This window comes from Corvus brachyrhynchos, unplaced genomic scaffold (assembly GCF_000691975.1).
Source record: "Corvus brachyrhynchos isolate BGI_N302 unplaced genomic scaffold, ASM69197v1 scaffold101, whole genome shotgun sequence".
NCBI classification, from domain to species: domain Eukaryota; kingdom Metazoa; phylum Chordata; class Aves; order Passeriformes; family Corvidae; genus Corvus; species Corvus brachyrhynchos.
The window spans coordinates 7,944,913-7,969,493 of record NW_008237239.1 but is presented as its reverse complement, the minus strand read 5'-3'; the positions used below and the strand labels follow the sequence as shown (position 1 = coordinate 7,969,493).

Here is a 24,581-nt window from a genome sequence, read left to right as displayed (position 1 = left end):
TGGCAAGTGGAAATCTCAGATATTGCCAGTCTCCTCATTATACACCCTCAGCCTCTACCTCAGACACAGTGGGCCTTGGTTGTTTGGTCCCTGCCTCTTGCAGGCTTTGACACTTCCTCTCCCTTCATGCTCTCAGGTTTTTGCACATCTGGCCTGGGAGAGTACAAGAGCATGCTGATTCCTACTTAAGAAGATTGTTTTTTCACGGCAAACAGTCAAATTTCACATTGTCTGTGAAAGCCTAGATGTGAAAATAGTGTATTCTTGCATGGCTCTGCTCTCAGAAGTGCTAAGCAGTGAGCAGCTCCCCATAGCCCCACAGCCATGCATTTCCATAAAAAAAAAACAGGAATCAAGGCCTTACCAAGCACTGGAGTTCTTTAAATCGTAGGTAAAACTAATCTGTATTCCAATTCGAAAAAAGTCTCTGAAAGGACTAAACATGCATGTTGATGGCAGAGAAAAAAAATCATATGTCTGCTCATTGGGGAAAAAAATCCAAGAATATTTAATGTGTGAAAATAGGACTCCAGTTATGCTGTTAAGAATAATGAAATCTAGGGTGCTAAGTACTGTATGTGTTGCTGTACAAGTTAAGCTGCCTGAGGCAGTTTTAATTTCTCTAGCCAATTTTTCTTAAATTTTCTCTTAATTTACACACCCAAGTATTCATCACCTGTAGAGGAGGGGGTTGGATGGGGTAAGTGCAGCCAGAGATGCTCAAGGCAGAGGTGGGCAGCCTGTGCCTGGGGTCCTGGCCATAGGGGAGCTGGGCACTGGGCGAGGGGCTTGCCAGGGAGCCCTGGAACCAGAGCAGAGCCTGGCAGCCACATTCCGGCTCCTCTGAGACCTGCTGGGAGCTGCCCGGTCTCTGGCGTGGTGGATTTTAGTCCCAGGCTCAACTATTCCCTCCAGCTAAGGAGAAAGTACTGGTCACAGCAGCCCATGAGGGAGAGGGGTGTGCCCCTTACCGAAAGAAACAGCCTTGGAGGCAAGCTCCAGAGCCCAGGGCTGGCACTGACACACATCAAAACAAATTGCAATTGTTCCCAGGGTTTGGTGGGAACAGCATCGCCAGAGAGGCCAAAGGGCAGGTGGGCAGAGCAAACAGCCCAAGGATGGAGCAGAGCCAGCAGCTGCCAGCCTAAGACTGCAGGATCAGCACTTCAGAGGCTTTTATGGCTGCTTTACCTGCACCAGGCTGACCTGAAGAGCTGTAGCCATTGTACTGATGGCACGGAAAGAAAATACCTAGGATATTCTTCAGTTGCTATTCTAAGAATTTTTATTATTGTTTTATCTCTTTTGAGGCCCTTTGGTTTAACCTAAATGTGCCACCTTCCAAGAGCACACAAACTGGCTGCTGCAGGACCTTCAGTCCCTGCTAAGTTGCCACTATGTTCCTTTCTCTGGGCAGAACAGATCCGCTTGAATGTTAACATTCTCAATAGTCTCGAAATGTAAGTAACTCGCCATGCAGTATCTTTCTATTAACCTTGCCTGAGCATTTCACTCTTCCCCTTTCGAATTTTTTTTTTATTTATTCCTTGTAGCTACTTTCCTTGTCAAGAACACGCTGAAATTAACTTGTCAAAATTATTAAATTTGAGAGGCAAACATAATTCAAAACTGGATAGCCACAAACAAGTGACATCAGCAGGAGTATGCACTTTGGGGGACTACACCAGACATTGGCATTTTACTGGTAAAGTAAACATTTACCTCTGCAAATCACTGTGGTACTTGCTTGTGGTAATTTTACTTGCCAGGAGCCACTGAGTTTAAGGCAGAAGTCTGCCTGTAGAGTCAGGTTTGCTCCAGCCTCAGCAGCACATGTCCTGCAAGGGCTTGGGAAACGGTCTTCATTCTCCTTTGGTCTCCACCCTGTATCTATGGCCGGCAAATTTTATTTTAGATTTGCAAAATATTCACCATTTGTGATCTACTATGGTGAGCTGTCACTGTCTGGGTCTGACTCAGAAAATGGATTAAAGTGAAATAACTGCAGGAGAAATAGAGGTAGGTGCTGTGAGACAATCCACAGGCATGCCCTGGGCAGCAAAGGCTGGCAGTGGCATCCTTGCAGGATGCTCCATGCTGATATCAGAGGCTCCCTGACCAGGGCAGCACAGGGATCAATTGGTGTCCATGATTTTGTACAAAGCCATGGCTGCTGGTAGCTGGGCAGGTGCTGCTGCACACAGGCAAGGGGCCAAGTGCTGCAAAAGGGCCCTGTTGTGCACTCCACCAGCAGCAGCAATGCTGAGAAGCCCCTGAGCCCCTCTGCCACCACGTGGGGCTTTCATGCCCAGCAAGTGAGGGACAGCTGCGTACAGCCTGCTTGCTTTAACACACCTCTCACCTGTCAGCAGCCAACCCTGAAAGCAACCTGGTGACCTTTCAGCCAGCTCTCCGTATGGAACAGCTACAAGCCAACAAACTATCAGCACAGTGATTGAAAAGTCCTTCATTTTCCCCTTTCCTTCTGTGTTTACGTTTCCCCAAGCATGCAGTGCAGCCATTTCGACTGAGCTGCATTTCAGACATTATTTGGGTTACAGAGCAGTAGCTCTGCTTGCTTAAGTCACTAATCCAACCTCAGGTGCGGAGATTAAGCCACAGCCCATTTTTATCACGTTCTCTTAAAAAAAAAAGGCTGCTTTTTCTGCACTGCAAAACCACATCAGGGTCTGCACTGTGTTCCTGATTCGCAACAGCAACATTCAGGCTGCATCGCTGCAGGGATCCTTTGGTCAGGGTGCTTTCATCCTGTCTTGGGCACAGCACTGGGAGGCAGATCCAGCTTCTTGCTCATCCAGAGGAACAAAACGCACAACCAGGAAAGGAAAAAGCTGCTCTCTGCCCACGCCTCAGCAGCTCCTGCCTGGAATCCTCCTGATACAGGGGAAGCTCCTCCCCGAGGGGAAGTCCTGGGGTGGAGGTCTAACCTTGGATCCTAATCGTAACACCCCAGGTTATTCCCCACCAGCCCCAAGCTGCTGCCTAGTGGAGCGAGGTGGCAGCAGGACAAGAGCCTAAAAAGGTGGAAAACCAGGCCAGAAGATCTTGAGGAAGATGTCTGTTCAGCTCTGGCTTTGTACCAGGGAAATTACTGCACTCATTTGCCTCTGAGTACAAAATGCTTGTATCCGCATTCCTCATCTCCACGCCTTACATTTTACCCAAAAACTATAGTTGAATTTATCTATCATCTATATTGTGTTTGGTCACAAACCAGTGCAGAAGACCAGATTCACCTCTAGCGTAGTTTGACTTTCCTACCTTTTTAATTTTTCTTGCTGTTGTATCCAAATGGCAGCAAAGATGGACCTCTTCCATGTCCTCATTTTCCAAACACAAAACTCAGAGCGAAGCAGATTATGTGTGTTTTTCTCCCTTTCAGTGCAAGATCCTCTCTTTTTCCCTGCTCCCATCGGCAACCAGAAAATGTCCTCAAAACTCTGATGGAAAGACAAGACACGTGAGATAGTATATTATTCTGAATGGAGTTTCTGGAGCAACTAAAGTTTTGAGCTCATCTGCTGCTGTCTCTCTAGTTTGATTCAGAATCTAATTTGTCCAAAATTTCAACCGTGATGAACTTTCCCAAAACAGAAGCAGCAAGCTGCTTCCCACCATCACATACTTGGCCTGTATCCCGCCTATCCATATGCAGCAGATGTAAATATAATTTACTGGCACAAGCAGCTTTCTGCACATGGCATCTTTCTAAGTCTTCTTTAGTATCCATGTGAAGAAATAAATGATTTTATTGATGCACTCGAAGGCCCCAATAATGCTTCATAATGACCTATAAATTGAGGTCTTTCTTAATATGCATTGATCAATAGCTCACATAATTACGTCTCGTATCATTTTGCTGAATTGTTAACAATTCTAACCAAAGCTATAATGATTCCTTACAGACAACATAAGTCTTCCAGGAGCCACATTTTGCTGCCTTCCATGTATCATAGACCTGCACAGATACAGATTTAGTGCAGGCACCAGTTGCATCAGCTAATTTAGGACATGGCCTCTTCTCTGCTGTGCCCGGTCACTGCAAGTGGAGCTTGCAAACTCTCTCTCCACATTAAGAGATGTCTTGGAGAACAGATTGGCACAAATACAGACAATTCGTTTTTTCTATCATGTTGAAATAAAGTGGTTAGTAAGATGGTGCTTTAATCAGGGAGAAGACAACTATAAAGTCAGAATGAAATATTTTCAGTGGTGACAACCTGTCTGGTGGCAATGGGAAATCCTGCATGTCAGCACATTCATTCTTGGCTTTATCCTTGCTCACTGGATGTGACTCAAAGGAAATGCTGGGCTTCAGTTTCTTCATCAGCAAAATGGGGATAATATTTCCACTTATGCAAGTCACTTTAAGTGGAAAGCACTGCATTCATGCAAGATAGCTTTATCGTGCCAGTATACCACAGAGTTTTTCACTTTCTGCCTGGAACATTTCATAAAAATCCCTCCACATATGGAACAGAACAAGTATTACAGACTTCCAAAAATGTGATTTTTAGGGAGATGACAGTGCCACTTACATTCGTGCACTTTCGTGTTTCAAATACAGTCATGTTTGGCAACGAAATTCACAATCATCTGGCAGTTTTTATGAAAAAAGCTGACCATACTGCTCCAAGTTTTGCCAGTCTTGTCACAGTCCCCCTCTGCACCAGCTCTGGCTGCTGCCTGGGCAGCAGGATGTGGCTGGCAGGCTCTTGCTCAAAGCCCCCAGCTTCACATGTGGGTTTTGGAGCAGAGACACATTGTTTATCACTTTAAATTCCCCTCAGCAAGACTGGTGCTGCAGCATCAATTGTCATTCCACCACTCACCTTTAGCAGACGGAGGAAAATGATTCTCTAGCACCTTGTTGCCTTGCTTCACAAAAGCAGTGAGACCTGGGGCTTCAGGCAAGCTGCAGACGCTGCCCTTCGCAGGCCCCACAGTCCGCCTGCATACACTTAGCTCCCCATCCACCACGAGGGGTGGTTTGCTGTTCCTGGCCCAGCACTGTGCTGCCAAGGAGGCACAGTTCTGCTTAGCAACTCGCTGTCCCCTTCTCAGTGCAGGGTTTTATTAACAGCAGAATACTGATATATGCTTAAGTAGTTCAACTTCGTGCTTTCCCTCCTATACGAGCTTGGAACAGGACTGTAGACAAGTACCATACACCACTATCAAAGAAAGAAGAATTATATTTTAATCAGTGTATTTATCTCAGAGAACACAGTGATTAGTTTTTCTGATGAAAACAAATGCAATGAAAGACTAACAGACTTTTGGTAGCAGAGCCATTAAATCCTCTCTCTAAATATGGTCTAGATATCTGGGGTGCAATTAGGACAGCAGCACTGAGTGCTTCTCGGGGTAAGTGTACGGATGCACTCTAACCTGAATCTAATTCTGCTCAAAGGCCAAGGCAGAGGAATGCTATTTGTGTTGTAATGATTTTGTGGAAATAGGCACCATTACATTTCTAATAACTTTTGGTCAACAAGCACCTTGGACTTTCAGTGACTGCCACTAAGGGCCTAATTGCTTTTAGCAACTCTTTCACAAAAAATACACCATCACAGCAAATGCAGAGCACATGTGTGAAAAAGTCAGACCCAAACAAAGCAGTGAGTATCAGGACAACAGGACACATGATACAAGAGCTTTTGTAGCAAACTGCAAAATTCAGATACCACTATTAGGCATTACTTGTAAAAACAGATCTGAACAAATAATTCAAAATGAATAATTTATTTGATTAATTTTGTCTCTCCTTGCTTGGGGAATATATATAAGCCAATCACACCATCTTGAATTTATTATTCAAATATATTCAGTGACTTTATTTTCACTATATTTTTTTACTCTATGGATTAATCAGAATATTTAAAATTAAAAATACAGAGTTTTCCTGTGATTGGCCAGACATGCCACATGACATTACTTTTCTTCTGTAAGCAAGTGAGTATGCCAGCACTTCTGGAGTAATCCTTATGCATGCTAAATTGAAAATTCAGTTTTGACAAATATTTGCATGTGCATCTTTGGAATTCGCTTGCTGCCAAGAAAACTGTCAGTAAAATTCAGCACCTCTTAAATTTGTAAAATGTGAGAACTAAAACATGCATTTTAACATTTGCATTTAATTTTTTTTTCTCTGTTTCATCTGGAAGTTTTAGAACATTGTGTTTTCCCTGAATGGATGCAGCACTGCCTACCAGGACTCAGTTACAGTTTTGAGCCACTCAATATCACTTGACTCAGCCCATGGTCTGTTATCCTAAAAGCCTGTAGTTTTCTAAACAGGCAAATGCTACATGCATCATGTGCAAGGCCTTCAAAAGTCAGGGTGGTTTTGCCTTGATGGATATGTGCATTATTTGTGTATCAAATAACCCCTCAATTACTGAATGACTCTAGTTCTATTGTTAGGAAAAAGCAGATTTGAGAGCAACTCATTAAAAGCCTAAACTACGATGTTAGCATAAAACATAGGTGAAGGGAAAAGTTATTTCACCACAGAAAATTTTCACCTCAACTTTTCAATTAGTGAAGAGCGCCTGCTAAAGGAGCCCTCATTTATCTGGCATGTTACTTTGTGCTATCCCCCACTTTGAGAGCAGAACTTCAGTTAGGGATTCCAGAGAACATCTTTCACTACCTCAGACTTCAGCTCCATGTTTCTGAAAACATGCTCATGTATATGTTTGCCTGAGAACCAATATGGCTATCTACAGGATTTATGTGTTAATATATCCCTGGGTCTATCTTTGAAACTGCCTCCATATGTTCATATGCAGGGACATGAAAAAAATTTAGGGTCTGTCTAATCTTCAATTACATCTGACCCACTGTGACTTGGGATGGGAATGAAACCAAATATAGCCCTGATCACACTTGGCAGAAGTATTTAGGTGGAAACTCTGCCCATAGAGAGATATTTGTTAAGAGATCTGTAGCAATCAGAAGCAGAACTGGACACAACCACTGATGTCCGGGCTCTGCAGAATGCCCCCTTCTTGAGGTCCCCATGTCCTGTTCTGCTGAGTGGAGCCAGTCCTGCCTAGCTAGGACACTTTGGGACACCATCAAACAGCAACAAACAAAACCCAGCCCAGAGAGCAGGAGTGTTATCTGCTGGCAAAGATAAGCAGGAGGACAGCAGCTAGCTCTTTTGGGCCAGCAAGGATTACAAGTGCAACTGTAAAACTGTGGCAGGTAATAGGGTATTAACTCATTGAATAAACAGAGCCGGTGCTCCAGTTACCATGCAAGATGATTTAAATGGCTTAATTTACACTTCACAGCAAGCCTTTCCTACTGCAAATCAATAAATTTGCATAGGTTTCAAAATAATCAGCAACATGCTCCTGCATATATTTTTTAAATAGGTACAAAATTCCTTAATGAAAGCCAGAATCCCATCATAAACTCAGTTTTTAGCTCACCCTCTAGTTGCATTGATGAGGAAACATGAATATATTAAGGGTTAGAGCTAAGCAGCAGCTTTGCAGCTCATTTCTGCAGACAGCAGGACTGCAGGTTCCCATGGATCCAGGTATGCAGCCCCCTCCTACCACCCCACAATGGTGCAGGCAGAGCCTCCTGAACACTCATGGCCTGAGCAGAGGAAGAAATGCAGCTGAGATATCCTCTGTGTACACCTCTGTGCAGGGTACAGGCACGTGGAGGGAGGGCCAGATAGATGCACAGAGGCCAACTTCCAATAGGAGTAGCCTTTAACCAGATCTAGATACACTTTTTCCATGTAATTTTTTATTTCTTGCTCTCCTCCTTACCTTTGGTCTGGCTGGGATCAGAAGTAGAAGCTCCAAAATGCCACCAGCAAAGCTGTGCTGGCAGTAGATATGTACACAGCTCCTGAGAAAGCCTGCTCCCATCAAGGTATCAATGTGATATTGCCAGTTAAAGGTTAAGAACGTTTGACAGAGGCATCCTGGGACTCAGGGTCTTCTCTAAACCAAGGCAAACTTCAGATGTTGTTGAATTATCCCCTTAAATATCCAGGACAGCTGAAGACAAGGCTTTGCACTTGCATGGGCTCTTCTGCTCCCCTCTCATTTTGGTGTCCCCATGTACACACCCACAGCATGGTCTGACCCCTCTGGGACTTGAGGAGCTGGCATAAACTAGTGAGGAAATCTCACAGCTTTCCTGGATCATGGATAGACTGGTGGGTCAGTGGGGCATGAATGGAGTGGTGCCAGGGCAGGCTGCAGCAGCAGGGCAAGTTTGCAGTGCTGGCTGTGGGCAGGCATGGTGAAGCTTGGACTTATCAGTCCAGTCTTTCTGTGCTCAGCTGTAACAAACTAAAAAATAAATTAAAAAATAAAACCAAGATTAAAAAAGATTGAGAGGGAATATTTCTGTGCTTGTAGCTGTGCAATGACTAAGGGCTTTGAAGTTAATTTTTAAGCAGATGTTTTCACTCCTCTGCTAAAACAAAAAGCAAGGTTTTTAAACAGAGAAACAAAATGAGGGCAGAGGATGGAAAAAAATACGGGTACTCCTACCAAAAGCAAGAGAGGCGTAGGCAGGGGCTTTGATAGTTTCACTGCTAGAACAGGGGTGGCCTCTTGCTTTTCAGGACATGGGGAGCTCAGGGGTTTCCCTGGGGTTGGCACGAGTTAGCCTCAGGTACTGACCAAAATTTGAACACTTGAATGAACTTTCTCCTCCTTCCCAAGTGTGTGTCATGTCACTGTGGGTCACCACCAGGCATCTTGGGGGCAATACAAACACAATTCAGGTGTAGTTCAAGACTTCTTCTGAATAGCAAGCACATCCTTTCTGCCTCAAGTTCTGCTCCTGGTCTGGTCAGGGAACTGAGGAGCTGGAGCAGGACTCAGATGACCATCATCTCTCCCTATTGCCTAGGACAGGCCTGTTAGCAGCCTTAAATCCTGGAGCAAATGCCCTGTTCTGAGCACCACTGCAGCAGCCCTAACTGGCTCTGCTGGGATAGAGTTGCTGCAATTCCCATTAGCCTGTGCCTTATGGGACTTGCCAGAGAGCAGGTCTGTGTGTGGAGGAGCATGAAGGCACCTCTGAAGAACAGCTCAACCCTTCATCCAACCCCCTGCACTCCCAACAGAACCTAAGGGACACACTCTCCTCACTCAGACCACAGCTACTGTCTCACATGGGTGCAGATAATTAGTGGATATGGAAAATGGACCCCTATTATGGTCACATTTCCTGGCAAGGTACTAGCCTGCTGTCCCTCATTTCTTTGAGCTTCTCATACTTAATTTGTTTTTTGATAGGGGGTATTTTTAATATTTATTACTCATGGCAGAATGGTGGGTTATAGTGTGTCAAACTTGCCAAAACTTCAAGCAGAGAGAATGATAAAAAGTATCTTGAAAATCATATTTGCCCCTTAATAATTTAATTCTGTAGAAAGGGAAATCAAAGCATCACAAATTGATTGCTGTGAAACAAATTACAATTATTTCCACACATCCAAATAAATCTACTAATTTTAGGCATCTGACTTGAGGCATTAGATTGAATATGCAAATGCACATGTTGAAATGATGGCCGTGTCTCTAGAGCTGCTCACTTATTTCTCTGTTCTTACTCGATGCTCAACAGTTTCAGACTGCTATTGAGACATGCAGTAAAATAGCTGCTCTTAAGCATTGCCTGTTAAAAGTATTAGAAAGCACGTCTGTAAAGCACAACTGACAGCCTTAGGCAACCAACTCTGGCTTATCCTTTCTAGAAATGCAGACTAATGTCCACTGTCACTTCCCCAAATCTACTGCCAGTTGGATCATACTGGTCAGGCATACCCTCAACTGAAGCCCTCTGCCCTACTCTACCTTTTAGGAAGGGCATGCCATGACATGAAATGTCCCCCTTGAATGCAAGTTTTCCACATACATTTTACAAAGTGTACTTGTTCAGCTGTCACACTGCTTCACATAAGAGAAGTCATCTGATATTGTTACTGACATACTAGTCTAGTGTGGCATTTAATATTAGGCTTTTTATAACTCACAGGGATGGCAGAGCAATCTCAGGTAATCAAAATAAATGAAGACAGCCTGAATAATGCATTTGTTAAATCTAAATAACATACAGTGGGACACCTTTTAAAGTGTTTTCCAGGCAAATGTGACTCAGGTGCAATATTGATTGAGAAGACAAAGACAGGTGTTTTCAATTCTTATGTTATGGATGCAGAGAGGACTTTGATAATGTAACAATCATCTTTTGTTACTTTGCTGCAGTCCAATACAGCTAGAATCAATTTTTCATTGTACTCATTTACTGGAAAAAGGGATAATGGCAAGGACAACACAGCTTTAATAGAAAGAATAAGTCATGATTTAATTCAGATGTTGTACTACAGCTGCAAGTTGAAAGATGTATTTATATATACCAAAACATACAAAGGAGCCTGCATGCTTTTGAATAGATGCCATGGCTCTGCATTTCTATTTATTGGTAGTTAGGTGGAATGATGCAGCATTATTATCCTGACAGTAATAAGAAAAAAGAACCTTTTTAAGTGCAAAAAGATAGCTGTAGGATTATGAGTGATCTTTACAGAAAAGCAAAATAAAGGGCAATAGCAAAAGGGCACATTTAGGTCTTCATTAATATTAGTATTTAAGTAAAAATGACAAGCAGAAAAACCCAAAGAAAGACTAAGTTCACAATCAATGTAATGCTTTTCTGCACAATTGAGATATTTCTCAAAGATCTCAGGCATTTTTGATAAATTTTGTTCCTATGGAAAGTACTCAGAATGACGATAAAATAATGATTTCTTTTTTTTCCCTAGAAAAATAGATTGCTTCATGACTTCTTGAATGAAACACAAATCTAAGAGTGATAGTGTTTGGGGCTGGATTAGTCTCCTGGGGTTACAGCCAGTGTATGAAATTTCATAGCTTTTCCAAGGAGTTCAAGAGTGCTCTTCTCTGCAGTGAGACACTGCTGAGTGACCCCTGAAAAAACACCCCACAGAATGTGCTTCAAAACGACCACCAAAAGCTGCCAGGAGTTAACTGAGCCTGATAACCAAGAAATATTCTGCATGGCATAGTTCTGAGCAGCACTCATTAGGCAGGCCTAAATCTCAATTTCAGCAGACTTTGGAGGAAATCAGGATCCAAAGTCAAGCTTTAGAGCTGCTTTCTACCTCTCTAATAGAACTGCTCTTCAAATTCAGACTCTCCTTTTAATGAGCATCTTCTACAGAAAAGCAGACAAAAGGAACAAAATCCTTCCCTGGAATCTCAGGCTTTTCTTTAAAAAGAGCCTGATCTAGTCCTAACTCATTGGAAACTGAGCCCACATTCCTCTCTGAGGAGCAAACAGAAAAACTGAAAAGTAAAACAAAACAAAACAAGAAAAAAAATTGGAGAAAAATTAACTCCTTCCTCAGCAGCAGCAGCTTCTCACAAGCCTTTCTCAGTCTCTTAAGCTGATGGATCAGACTCAGCTGCATCTCAGCTGAAGTGGCTCAGGAAGGCATTTCCAGCCTCCAGAGGACATCTGGAATTTACACCAGTGACCCTGCACCGACTTTGCACAGTTCCTGAGATGCTGGGAAGCTTTGGGTAAGTCCTTTTTCCCCCTGCTGAAAGAGGCATATACTGGGTTATTAGCAGGCAAGGGGCAGGGAGCTGCTGGGCTCTGGTCCCGGGAAGACCAGGGCATTTCTGTAGGATGCAGCAAACAGAAATGCTCTATGAAGTGTAAAAGGTGCAGCAGGAGGACTTGGGAGAGTCACAGATGTCCTGACAAGCAGAAACAGAGACACCCCACCTCAGCATAGCTTGATACAGGGGCCAGTAGGGACATTGCACTGCAAATGTCTAGGATCCCAAACTTACTGAGGGTGGCCTCAGTCTGTGGTGAGTTTGCCCTAAAACTGCTAAGATTTATAAGCCATCTTAAAGAAAGTAAGTTTTCCTTTACACTGCCATTTCTCAGCCAGTAGGCTGAGACTTCAGACTTTCCTCCCCAAGTCACAGGAGAGATGCTGTGTGGAACCTTGACCTCTTGGATTTACTTGCACCCAGCTAGTCTAACCATGCAAGAAAACCCCTAGAACGGCAAGATCCTGGAGGAGACAGTGAAAGCTTTGAGCTGAGCACCACTGACTGCAACTCTGCTGACTCCAGAGAGAGGTTAGGATAATGGCATGAGCCTTGTCCTCCTAGCCTTTGCCTGTGCTGCCACAGAATGAGAAGCTATTTAATTAGGTTTTTTTTCTGGGCTGAGAAGCGACTAATACATCAATAGTCCTATACAAGATGGCAAAAATGCCTACCTCTGAACCCAAGAGGGCCTTCAACTCAGTTCCTATAGCAATCCACTTTGCTAGACAATGAAGAATGGTGGCTACCACCTTTTCCTTAATCACTCTTTACATACCCTATTCAAGGTCCTGAGGTATTTGGAAGAATGAGCTCTTGCTCTCTATCCAGGAGCTACAGTAACACCTGACAATGGTGAATGACTTTATATATATATGCAATATAATCCTTTTAAGGGAAAAGATAAACCTGCTCTTCATCTTCATGAAAAAGGAAATCCCAGCATTCTCCATTTCCCCATCTTTGTAGATAAAGCTGCCATTATGGGTTAACTTCACCTCCTCTTCACTCCCTTTCCCTCTTCCTCTGTGGCAGCCGGTTAACCCCTCATTCTGTGATGCCATGTTCCCCCTGTTCCCTGCCCCAGCCTTGGCCACTCCCTCGGTTTCTCCCTATTGGCTCCTGTATCCCAACCCCACCCAGGGACCGCCCCCGGGCCCCTGACAAAACCATCCCGCACTCAGACCACGAGGTCTCTCTTTGTCTGCTTCTGAGGGACAAGATGTGAATAAAGCCATCTTACCACCCTCATGGGAGACCTTTCTCTACCTCCTTTATCACCACTGTGTTGTAACGCTGCTGGAGCCAGATCACAGGGCTGTCCAAAATGGACTCTAGGATGCAACTGATCGCACAGCCCTAGGAAACCCCTACTGTGCTCACAGGGAGCTGCAGCCTGTCCCCCCCTAGCCTTGGCCATTCCCTTGGTTTCTCCCTATTTGCTCCTGTACCCCAACCCCACCCAGGGACCGCCCCCGGGCCCCTGACAAAACCATCCCGCACTCAGACCACGAGGTCTCTCTTTGTCTGCTTCTGAGGGACAAGATGTGAATAAAGCCATCTTACCACCCTCATGGGAGACCTTTCTCTACCTCCTTTATCACCACTGTGTTGTAACGCTGCTGGAGCCAGATCACAGGGCTGTCCAAAATGGACTCTAGGATGCAACTGATCGCACAGCCCTAGGAAACCCCTACTGTGCTCACAGGGAGCTGCAGCCTGCTAGGCAGAGTCCAGTGGTTGCAACATTCCTCCCCTTTCTTTCTCAATTCTGTCTCCATTTTCTTTCTTCTTGTTAAAGGTTTCTTAATGCTGATGCCTACTACTTATTTTAGATTTAGATAGTCCAGGTAGGAATTGCCTGTAAAACCAGATCTTTCTTCTTGGGGAGGAGTGGGCATTCAGGTTAGTACTTAGCAAATCACATGAACTCAAGTTACATTTTTCTCTTAGTCCTGTCTCCGTATAGAAGAAACATTGAACCAGCTCCAGTCTAGGAACTACCTGAGCATGGCAGAAGCCATGCCCTTCCAAATGCCACTCTGAGCTCCCAAATGACTCTTTATTCCCCATATAACTAGTTTTAAGAAGAAACTTAACTCTGCAATAGGAATATGGGGTAAAATCCTTAACACAAGCTTTTCACACCTTGGTTCTGTGCCACTGTGAATGCAGTTGGGTCTGAAGCATATTAGCAGGCACACTTCTGGGCTCAAAAGGATCCAAGATTGAAACACCTACATATGTAAGGAAGTCAATTTCCTGGAAAGAAAATAAAACTGATACAAAATACACAAAGGACCCCAGTATCAGCAAGAATGTCACCAGCAGTGCAATACATTGAAGATCATTGCAACAAATCAAGCTCCCAAGAGTGACTTTCCCTTTCACGTAGAGAATGGACCGATTCGTTCCCCAAACAATGGAAAACTTTGTGGAGGCTCTGGAACAGATTGCTCTTTTTGCCTCCATTACTCACAGATCAGCAACAAAGGCAAGGGCTAAAACTCATCTTATTTGTTGTCCACAATTTATGAAAAAATAATCTAGCTCACAGGAAATGAGGTGCTTCAAGAATTTGCTGAAATGAAAGCATTTCACTGTCAGCATGGAGTCAGCTTCAATATGATTCATCTGATCTGTGTGCTACTATTTTATGCTACATTGATCCATCTAGGAATTATTGTGAATACTTTACCGAATTTTGTTCACACTAGGAAAAATGCACTGGAACTGTGCTGTCTGACTGTGCCTTGACTTGAGTCTCAGATGGCAGTAGGACATGCCATTGCATTTTGTGGGCATGGGCAGGCCTGTTGTATGACATGTTATCAGTACTGCAGTGACACTGAACAGTGGTCCTGTGTCCAGAGTGGAAAGCAAGATTTCAGCACACACAGCATTTCCTTGAATCCATCTCATACCCATTTTTGATAATTTTTGGTCTGCCACCACTTGGCACTAGTAAAGCATCATCTAAGCATGTAAAAGCAAATGAAACATATTGTAAGTAACCCATTCAGAACTGCCAGCATCTAACACTAATGCTTTCTGACTAACAGCTTTAGGAATCCTTCAAAAGGTCAGCAAATAAAGGCTCAGAACTGTCAAACTCCAAGAGAAATATCTCCAAAACCTAGCACACACATATCCCACCGGGATCCACATTTGACTCCCTCCCACCATGGAACCTGCAGCCACGTAGTGTGAACATGGCAGCCAGTGCTCTGCAAGGAGAGCCCACATCAGCTGTTCTGTGCAGATACTCCCACACCAAAAGGGATTTGTTTTCACAACACCATTCAGAGTGGGAGATTTCAGGTTCCCAAAGACCAACCCAGTCTGCATATTGTTACAATAGCACTGGAGAGACTAAACCAAGATCACCCATAAGACATTGCCAACTGCCCTTTCCCCAAATGATTTTAGTGAAATTTTTGCGCCTAGGAAAAGCTGCACATATAAAGAGATCATTCGTCAACCTGCTTAGGAAAAAAACATAGAAAAAATGGGATGTTCACTTTGATTAGAAGAATAAGTCTTTCAGAGACAAATTCTGAGGCTCTTAGCATAATCCTAGCAAAAATTCCATGATAATCCATGCTTTTATTCAGAAGAACATTTTCATTGTTAATACATCAGATTTTGCTTCTATCGGACTTATGCTCAGTGACTATGACACAGTCAGTGTTTGCATATGAAAGAGTCAGAAAGGAGTGAGTGCTATAGTCTACAGAGGAACACATGAGGATGGATGAATGTTTGCCTTGGTAAATAGTATTAGAAGTAATTATTTTTAAAAGTATTCAGGTGCATCTCATTTTGCTTGCATGTAACTAAAAAGGAAGCAACTGATTTGCAACCTGGGATTTGAAAAAGCTGATAAAAAGCCAAAGAATAATTTCTGATGAAGTACTTGTTCAACAGCTGCAGTATCATCCACTACCTATTGGGCAAGTGCCAGGCTACCTGCTTAATGTCTGGAGATTGATAACTGTTCAGAATTTGATGAATGACAGATTGAGAAGGTAGACATAGTGCCTGGACTACAAACATGCCTAGGGATGATATTCTTAAAATAAAAAAATGCAAGTTTTCAGTTAATTAAGACTGTGATTATCACTCTGCTACATTACTTATTTGCTATTTTGAGGTTTCCCTGAAAAGAAAAGGTTCTGAAGGCATCCTGGCAAGTGCCCACTGATAGCTTTTCTTGAAAAGAGTTTGAATCCAAAGGACTAAAGTCTCAGCGCCTCTCAATTTTTCTCCTGGAGAGTACCAGCACTATTTCATCAAACAAGCTGCTTGACTTTGCCAGTATTAACTAATTCTTTGCTTCCCTAATATTATTTTTTTTTTCAGTATTGTCAAATAACATAGGCACCAGAGAGATGTAGGATTCTAAAGCCAGCTTCCTCTGTTACAGCAAGTGTTATCCCTGAGGTCAAGGATTGTTTGAATCAATAACACACCAATCTCAGTAGCCCCATTTAAATGGTGAGTCAGTTCACATAATCCAACCACACGTCAGATGAAAAAGAATGGTTTAGCAAACACTTTGCAGTCATCTGGTTTTTAGAACTTAGTAGTAAATTACTGGATATCAGTCCACTGTTGCAACTATATATCTTTACACAATAGTAATTTTTCCTAGAGTTTTCTCCTGCTCAGCTGCTTATTCAGTATTTTTATATACCCTATATTTATTTTCAAATACCATTTTAAAAGTCTCACAGGAATTTTTCCATTTACAGAAGTTATAAGGGACTAAGTTCACAAGAGCATTTCTCAGGCAAGGAAAGCTGATACAAAGAGTTTGGCTGTCCCACTAATTCAGAGCATAAAATGACTTCCCTCTGGTCCAGTTCTAATTTACAAACAGCCTCTTCCTTCCAAGACAACTGCATTCAACTGGGCTGTCCTAGACATGCATGCTTCTGCTGGGAGTTTTAATACATACACTAGTTAAATGAAACAAAATTAATATATTAACTATTTTCTATCAGATTAGAAAAATAACCTTACTGTGTAATTACACCTCCTGAGCACCAAGAGCAGCTGGATAAGACTGGCCACGGGGGGCACAAGCAGGAGTGGGAGCCCCAGCAGCACTCCATGGAAGAACACCTGGGAACAGTCAGGAGGGGACCTTGCATTGGAGAGGTCCCCCTCAAAACATCCTGCCCTCTAGCAGGAGAAGAGGGGCAAAGACCACCCAGACACCCCCATCAGGCACAAACCCGAGTGGCCAAGCTCCCTGCCCCTGCATCTGCTCTTGGACATGGCCACACTTACATACACCCACAGTCACCTGAAGCTTTATTGCTGCTCAAGTGACGGGTATGTTAAAATTAGTAGCAAGTGGGGAAGGAAACACAAACTAAGATATTTGACAAATAAACCTTTTTTTTCTAGGGAAAAGGCCAAACTCTCCCTGCTGGGCTAGGAGTCTTCTATGCAAAACAAGCAACAAACAAACAAACAAAAAAAAAAATCACAAAAAAAGTCTAAAGCAGAACAAAAAAATCCCCTGATATCATGAAATGGACATTATCTAAAGCTACTTTTATAACCTCCTCTTTCATGTTTTCTTTGGGATTACACAAAAAAAGACTGCCAATACTTCATCTAGATATTTGTTGATTACACAAGCGCAGAAAAGCTGTTGGTGAACAGAATGACAATAACAAAGACTTTTTTCAGAACATGCTACTTGTGGTGAGCCTTTTAAGATTTGCTCAGTGATCACTCTGAGAAGTACATGTGAATTTGATTAACATTACCAATGCCCTAGGACAGAAAACACTTACACTCGTGCCAGAGCAACTCTGAATCAATAGTCTTGGCCAACACATACACATTTCTCATTTGGCCTTGAGCAGCCCATGTGCTGCACCTGCATTGCTGGCAAACAGCAGGCAGATAAACAAGTTCAGGGGAGAGCAGCATGTGCATCCGTGCTCGGGGCTGGGAGCACCTACTGCTTCCAAGGAGCAAACGGCTGTGCAGGGGATCAACTCTCCAGCATGGCACATCTCCTGTGAGGGGAGGCTTTCAATGGGTACCATACACATGACAGCACACTTTCTACTTACTTTGTGTGGTGTAGGAAAACCAAATTGCTTCTTAGAATTGAAGATATTTAGCCAGCCACCATAAAGGGGCTTTAAACGAAGGACAAACACAAATCAGTGCTGGCTCTGAAAATGTGCATTGCAGCACATGCCATAGACACGGGACATCTGAAGAAGTGCTGCTTTTTACAGGGATTGTCTTAGCAGTTTCATGGGAAAGAGCAAGTTAAATTAATACTGTGCTTTTTTCTAAATATCTGATTTTACAGGAACATGAAACCTCATGGGAAGCAGTCAGTGCATAAGTTACTGCTTCCCTGCTGAAGCTTTCCAGCAGTGAAATATATAGTGGTACCCTGTCTCAAGCAGAGGGATACCAAAACTGACATTAAATACAATGCAGGGTCTGAAAAATACTATGTGAAACCTGACACAAACATCAAACCATGAGATTTTTTTGAAGTTGCACAGGAGAGACAAAGTTTGCTAAGAATGTTGTGTCTTTAGCATGAATATCTGAGTGAGTGTTGCACTTGCACTGCAGGTAGGTCACTGCTGCCCTGATTTCCTGCTCATTTTCGGCATCTGTAAATCCTAGAGATTAGGAGCTGCCTGGTAAAGCTACGCTCTTACCTCTCAATTGGCTGCTGTGGAAACAGCAATTACAAGTTAAATTTCATCATGCTTAAAAATAATCCTCTTTTTCCCTCTGATCTAAGGTTACCAGTCTTAAAAGAAGGCAGCAGACAATTAGAAATGAAGGAAAGCAAAGCCTCAGGCTGGGACGTACATACACACTCCACTCCTCCTGCCCAGGCATTATTTCTTGGCTCCAATGGCATCAATAGCAACTTTGCCGGTGGCAAAGGCGGTTTCACAGCTGAACCTCAAAAGTTTTCCATAACTCCCATATGGATCTGGACCTCCCTAATGGGCAGAAACTCTCAACATTACAATGAATTTCTGGAAAAGAAATTTAAACAATGGATGTCTGCATTGTGCCCCTGCTATGGTAACCAGAAGAGCAGAGCCACTTGAAGGAAGTGCAACTTGCTCAAGGGACCAAAGAGCTAAACTGCTCCAAACCAAAGCAAACCTCAGACAGCTCTGCAAGTCACACTAAGATATGGTCTTTTGCATCATCTTTGGGTTTGGTTTTCTAGTTAATCTAATTTTAAAAAACAAACCAATTCTCTCCCTTCTCCCAGTTACAGGCAGCAAAAGTGAAGGGCACAAATGAGATCCCTGGTTTGGTCTCTGATGTTAGCAGGCTGAGGAGGCTCAGTTAGGGCTTGAGATCTCGCAATTCTATTCTGCTCTTCCAGAGACTTTTCTTCCCTAAAACACAAAAAAAAATGAACTTGTAAATAGCTTCAAAGAACCAAACCATTTTAAACTGTAATTTATACTTGCATTTTGGTAAGTGCATGTATGCCAGTTCCTTTGTTAATAGTATTTTATCTTCTATAATTTAAAGTTTTTGAAAATGAAATAGTAATTACTTTTTTCAGAACTATTTCTGTATGGAGCAGCCTGATGAAATATAGGGCTTCAGGCAGATATTCTGCATTGATCGTTGCATGGGCATATGAAGGAATTTGAAGAAACGGAGAATTTCATATATTTGGAATCAGAACATTGAAGGTGACTCTTGTTAGGAGCTTTTAGATGGAACTGCCTATTGCTGCTTTATGTTTTCTGTCTGCATCTTTAAAAGAGCACTTTAGGAAAAAAATTGTGCATTACAGTTATACCTTACTAATTTCTATGGAACAGAACACAGACACTCTTTGGACTGGTCCCAGAGAACAAAAATAATTTGAGAACAAAAACCCAAAAATCACTTAAGGAGAAAATAATTCCAGCTCTTGAGAAGTATGACTGGTGGTAAGATTGCCATCTTATATTTAAAATAATGAATTACAAATCCTGATCTTTAACACCCTGGCAGCAGAACTAAGAACTAATATCATCAGTGGGAATCCAAGCAGAAAGAATAAGTGCTTAGACCAAGGTAACAAAAGCAGAATGAGGAACAAAGCCTCATGATTTTATGTTGTGGGCTAGATTGCAAGTTTGCTATTTGGAATGATATTTTCTTTTCCCCTCTCTGCTAAAAACTTCTGTGTACAATGTAGAGTCACGGCATTCTTAATGGCTGGACTACTTCTGGCTTTTACAGTATGAGAAAATTTTGCTTCCTTGTTCTTATTCCTAAGGCATGTTGAAATATTCTGGACTCACAACTTAACTTTAAAACAAAAATATGAAGTTGTCTCAGCCCTTACAACTTCACTTCTACACTAGATTGTTTCATTTGAAAATTTGGTCTGTAAAAAGACAAAATGGCATTAAAAATTATCACCAATTCCACGTGGTATAAATTATTGAACAAAATCTCCCTGCTTTGTCAATAACAAGAACCAGTTTGGAGAACAGTACAGGAAGCGCATAAAATTCTCTCTTTACAGACTGTGTGGTATCATGATGCCCTATTGCTTCTCAGAAGCTACCCACATCATTTTATCTCCACATCACTGAGAAAAAGACAATCTGAAGTTTGCTTACTTGTGCATCCTGGTCTGTTTACTCTTCTCCAGCTAGACAAAACCAAGGATGAGCACATTTCACATGTGAGTTTCATGCTCTGCAAGGAATGAAAGGTCAAAGGGTAGCAGGCAAAAGCTATTTGCCATTCAGTTCTAATTTCCCTCATAAATTATTAAACAATCCCTTATGCATTTCCATCTTTGATAGTCTTGTGGTATAAAGTGTAAGTCAATGGATAAGCTAATTGCAATAAGCAGAAGTGGTATTTAATGCACTGGACACTTTCAACAGCAAAGTAGTTCTAATTAGTGTTTCTAACTGATGTGACAGCAGTTTACAGAGCACCAAAATAGTTCCTCATTTGTCAAGTGGGTCCGAAGCTTATGGCAGCTTTCTGATCATCTCCCTTGCCGCAGGACCTGAAAGCACCTTCAAAAAGCTTTCTCTCATTGATCTTTAGTCAGATGCTGACTGAAAGGCACACAGCTTTGCCAGAAAGAAGATAGATATATGCTGTACCAGCATGAAAATGTCACTTACCTAATGAAAAAGGGTACCAGTTCCTAGCCCCTCTGTATGCATGTATATGCACACACATGAACATACCCAAACCCAGAGAGGAGTGAGAAGGGGCATTTCTTTTAAGTTCAGCATTTGATGTGTGTATAAAGTACTGTTTGCATAAACTTACCACATCAGATCATGTAAGACATATCCTTAAATATACACAAATGACATCACACAGTCTATGACTGAAATGCAGGGATTTTCAAAATTCCATTAAGCTCTTCCCTCTAGATTTTTTGTTATAAGGCATGCACTGCATCAAATGAACTACATCATTAATTTCAAAATATCACCGTTTACTTTCCTTGTCTATTTCTCCTACTGTATCGATAGTTCAGCTATCTTGCTGTTCTCTGAGGGCTGAGGGAGTAAATGATGACATGTCGGGTAAAGAGCAAGTATCTGCCAAATACAGTGTCAAGAAAGTTCAGAACAGTTTTCTCTTTGTTGCACTTGTTTTATAGCCATCATTAAATTAAATATTGTGGTTAGTTATGGGATAAACTATGACATTTTCCTACATGTCTCAGACATTTAAAAGGGCCCATAAAAGCATTTATGAGACTTTAAAAATAGTTTTTAAATTCACTGCCTAGCAGGTCTGTCAAAAGCCACCCTTTACTGAAACATGCACTACATAGCAGGAGCTGTGCTGATGTGTTACAAGCAGCATTATTTGATGGTGCCATGTGTGTACCACAGCCTTACTTGGATGCTGGAGATGCAGCACTCCCTGTGATCCAAACATCATCCAGTTTCTCAAAGTGAGAAGATGATGCACGAAGAACTGTAACAAAACAGCTGAGTGGTATCTGCACATCCAGGCTGCCCATCTCTGCAGGGCCTGCACCACTGGCTTCTGACCAGGTACCTTGGGTTCTGGGGTTGTTCTGGCCATCAAAAATCTGGTGCATCCTTGCCCTGCTGTGTTCCACCAGAAGCCCTTCTTTGCTAGGTCTCTTGGGAACAAGAGTGCTGAAAAGCCAGCAGATATTTCAGGAGTGCTAAGCAGAACCTCCACCAGTCCATTAAGGGAAATTTAGAACTACTTTTGGCTCCGTGCCATATTGAGGGATGCCCATTTCCATTGCTCAGCCTATGTGCTTCCTTAAAAGAAAAGCTGACTTGAAAATGCAGTATTTGCACCATATAGGGGTTAAACCAGAAGAAAGGAATACTAATGGAGAAAGATTTTTTGGTTATTCTTTTCCTTGAGAAAGAAAAGAGATCTTCACTACACATTTCATCTCCAGAATGAATCCTGAGAGGGCAACTACTCCTTCCAGAGACAGAAGACTCAGTATCTAGAAATGGAGAACTAAAGAAACAAAAACCCCCCCTGCATTTAGTTTCAGCACACCCAGTAGTTTTACTTCAGCAGTTTTTCAGTCCCAAAGGCATGAGGGAGGAGCTATTTGGCTGATGTCAACATTCCTTTCTCTCCCAAGGCTTATACCCAGACTGAAAAAAAAACAAAACAAAAAACCCAAACAAAATTCATTGCCATTGTGAAGAGCTTTGAAGCAAGCATGATAGATACACAAGCATGACCAGCTGAGAAATTAAGCCCATTGTCTCAGTAGGTGATCATTCCCTCCCTCTAAAGTCTGTCTCTGTAGACATTCCATAGTTTTTAAATACTCCGTTTGGCCAGCTGAAGTAACAGTGTCATTTCAAGTCAATCGTGGAGGCTGCTACTCCCAAATCTCTCCTCTTGCAGGAGACCACAGCTCATAAAAGTGTGTGGAAGGCGATCTCACTTAGTGCAGCACAGGCAATTAGGAATATGGAAGGGACTGGGTCAGAAGACAAGTCAGAAATAATAGAGAGTATGCACTAATTGGAGAAGCTTTTTATTTTATTAGTGCTTCCATGTCAAATTAGTCAAATGTCTCAGGCACTTAGCGAGTGGGTGAGCTATGAATGCTGTGTGCCTGCCCAGCACAAAGCCATGTGCACCTTCCCATCTCACTACCTGTGCCTTTTCTCTGCTTTCTGGCCTCAGGACTCTGCCTCTCGTGCAGTGACTCTCTGCATCAGCCTGGCCACCTTGCAAAGCAGATCACCTGATTCACAAACCTAAAACAGTTATGTGACTAAAGCACCATCTGACACTCCTTGAGCCAAATCTTAGTTACTGAACCCCATCGGCTTTACAGTCTGGCTTCACTGCAGTGCAAGGGAGGCAGTGCATCCTTAAGTCCATGCAAAATCTGCCCATGCTCTGAACATTCTATGATAAGAGGCAGAATCATTTACATACTTCGATGAATGACGGCCCAATAGCCAAATGACAAGGCAAAAACCTGGTCTGAGCCAAGTGAGCATGGAAACACCTAAACCACTGCACAGGCTCCTGAGAGAGGCAGAAGAGCTGGAAGGGCAGTCTGAGATTTATCAATCCAGAATTTGCATTTGCCCTGGTTTGCTCTAATTTAAGGCATTTTCATGCTGGCTTTCAGGCTAGGCAGAGGATTATCAGTGCCCCTTCTTCCCTTTGAAATTCTCATACCAATTTTCTAAAAATAATCCAGAATACTATGCAGCTTTGTTTAGATTAAAAAACATTGCTGGAAAACTTGCTTTTGCATGGAAGTGCACTCTCTGCTTCTTCTGCTTTGAAAAGCAGATAGATGATGGGTGATGGAATGGGAGAGCCTGTTTCAGTTTCCCCTGTTCTTATCATTTCCCAAAAGGCTTTGCATCACACAGGACAGAAGCAGCCAAAGCACCATCATTTTACCATAGTTTACAATACTGTCTTGGAGAGACGCACGTGTCATGGGTCAGTCATAGAAGCACTGCTACGTAACTTTTGTCTTGCATGCTTTGAAAACTGCTACTCTGTTTAGGTCTCTGACCTCTCTTCCAAGTCCCTGTCTTAATTATTGCTCTTGTATTTTCATTTCTGTTATTTGATCCACTTATTGACTTTTTTCTCTGATCCCATTTTGTGTTGCCCTAGCAAGCCTTCCTATCCTTTTATCAACTAATGTCCTATACTTTCACACTAATTTTTTACTAAACAATAGCTCTCCAGTTTCTTTTGTAGGTCCAGATTTGTTATGAATATTAATAGCTTCTTGCAAGCTCTATTTGTGGGAGAGTGCTGGTCTTTGATCTGTGGCTTTTTCTTGAATACACTACCATCTCTGCAATTGGGTTTTGGGTCCCTTTTATGTTTTCCTACCAGATTCCTTTCTTCATTTCCATCTTTTGCTTTTATTGCAGAGTTGGAAGCTGTGGAGGACCTTTAAGCATTTTTCTTTATTAAGTAAGCCCTCTCATACTGGCACAGTCTATGGCGATTCCAGCCCTCATTGTGGACTCTTTCTGTACATTCCCTAAAGGCATCAAGCCATTAGGTGGGAGCATGTAATTTGTTTTGTACTGTAGAATTCCTGCCATGCCTATATGTATTTAGACCACAGGCAAACCAATAAAGTTGTCATAGAAACAAAGCATTTCATGAATAAATCAATTCATAACAAACTTGTAAACTTCGAAGAATCCACTGTGCTTTAACAACACATCTATTATATAGAAACACTAATCATGTTTGTAATGAATAACGTACATATTCTACACATGTCCATTTGTTTAGTCCTGTTGGGCATCTTACAAATATTAAGTCTTTCCTGTATGTTGTGCATGTCTCCACAGCAAGAAAAGACAGAATTGGATGCTTGCATGATAATGTACCAGCAGGGATTTTTCTACTTCTTTTTTTATGTGT

At 42.4% G+C, this 24,581-nt stretch overlaps 1 long non-coding RNA gene across 2 annotated transcripts in view; it reads right to left on the bottom strand.

Moving 5' to 3' along the window:
* Positions 1 to 24,581, bottom strand: part of LOC108445577 — a 115,539-nt gene that overhangs the window by 30,035 nt on the left and 60,923 nt on the right. For both annotated transcript variants that reach the window (XR_001860479.1, XR_001860478.1), the window contains exons 3-6: positions 20,297 to 20,375; positions 13,803 to 19,066; positions 4,854 to 5,195; positions 3,283 to 3,461 (exon numbers count right to left, since the gene is read on the bottom strand). This is a non-coding gene — a long non-coding RNA (uncharacterized LOC108445577). The remainder of the gene's footprint in view (positions 1 to 3,282; positions 3,462 to 4,853; positions 5,196 to 13,802; positions 19,067 to 20,296; positions 20,376 to 24,581) is intronic.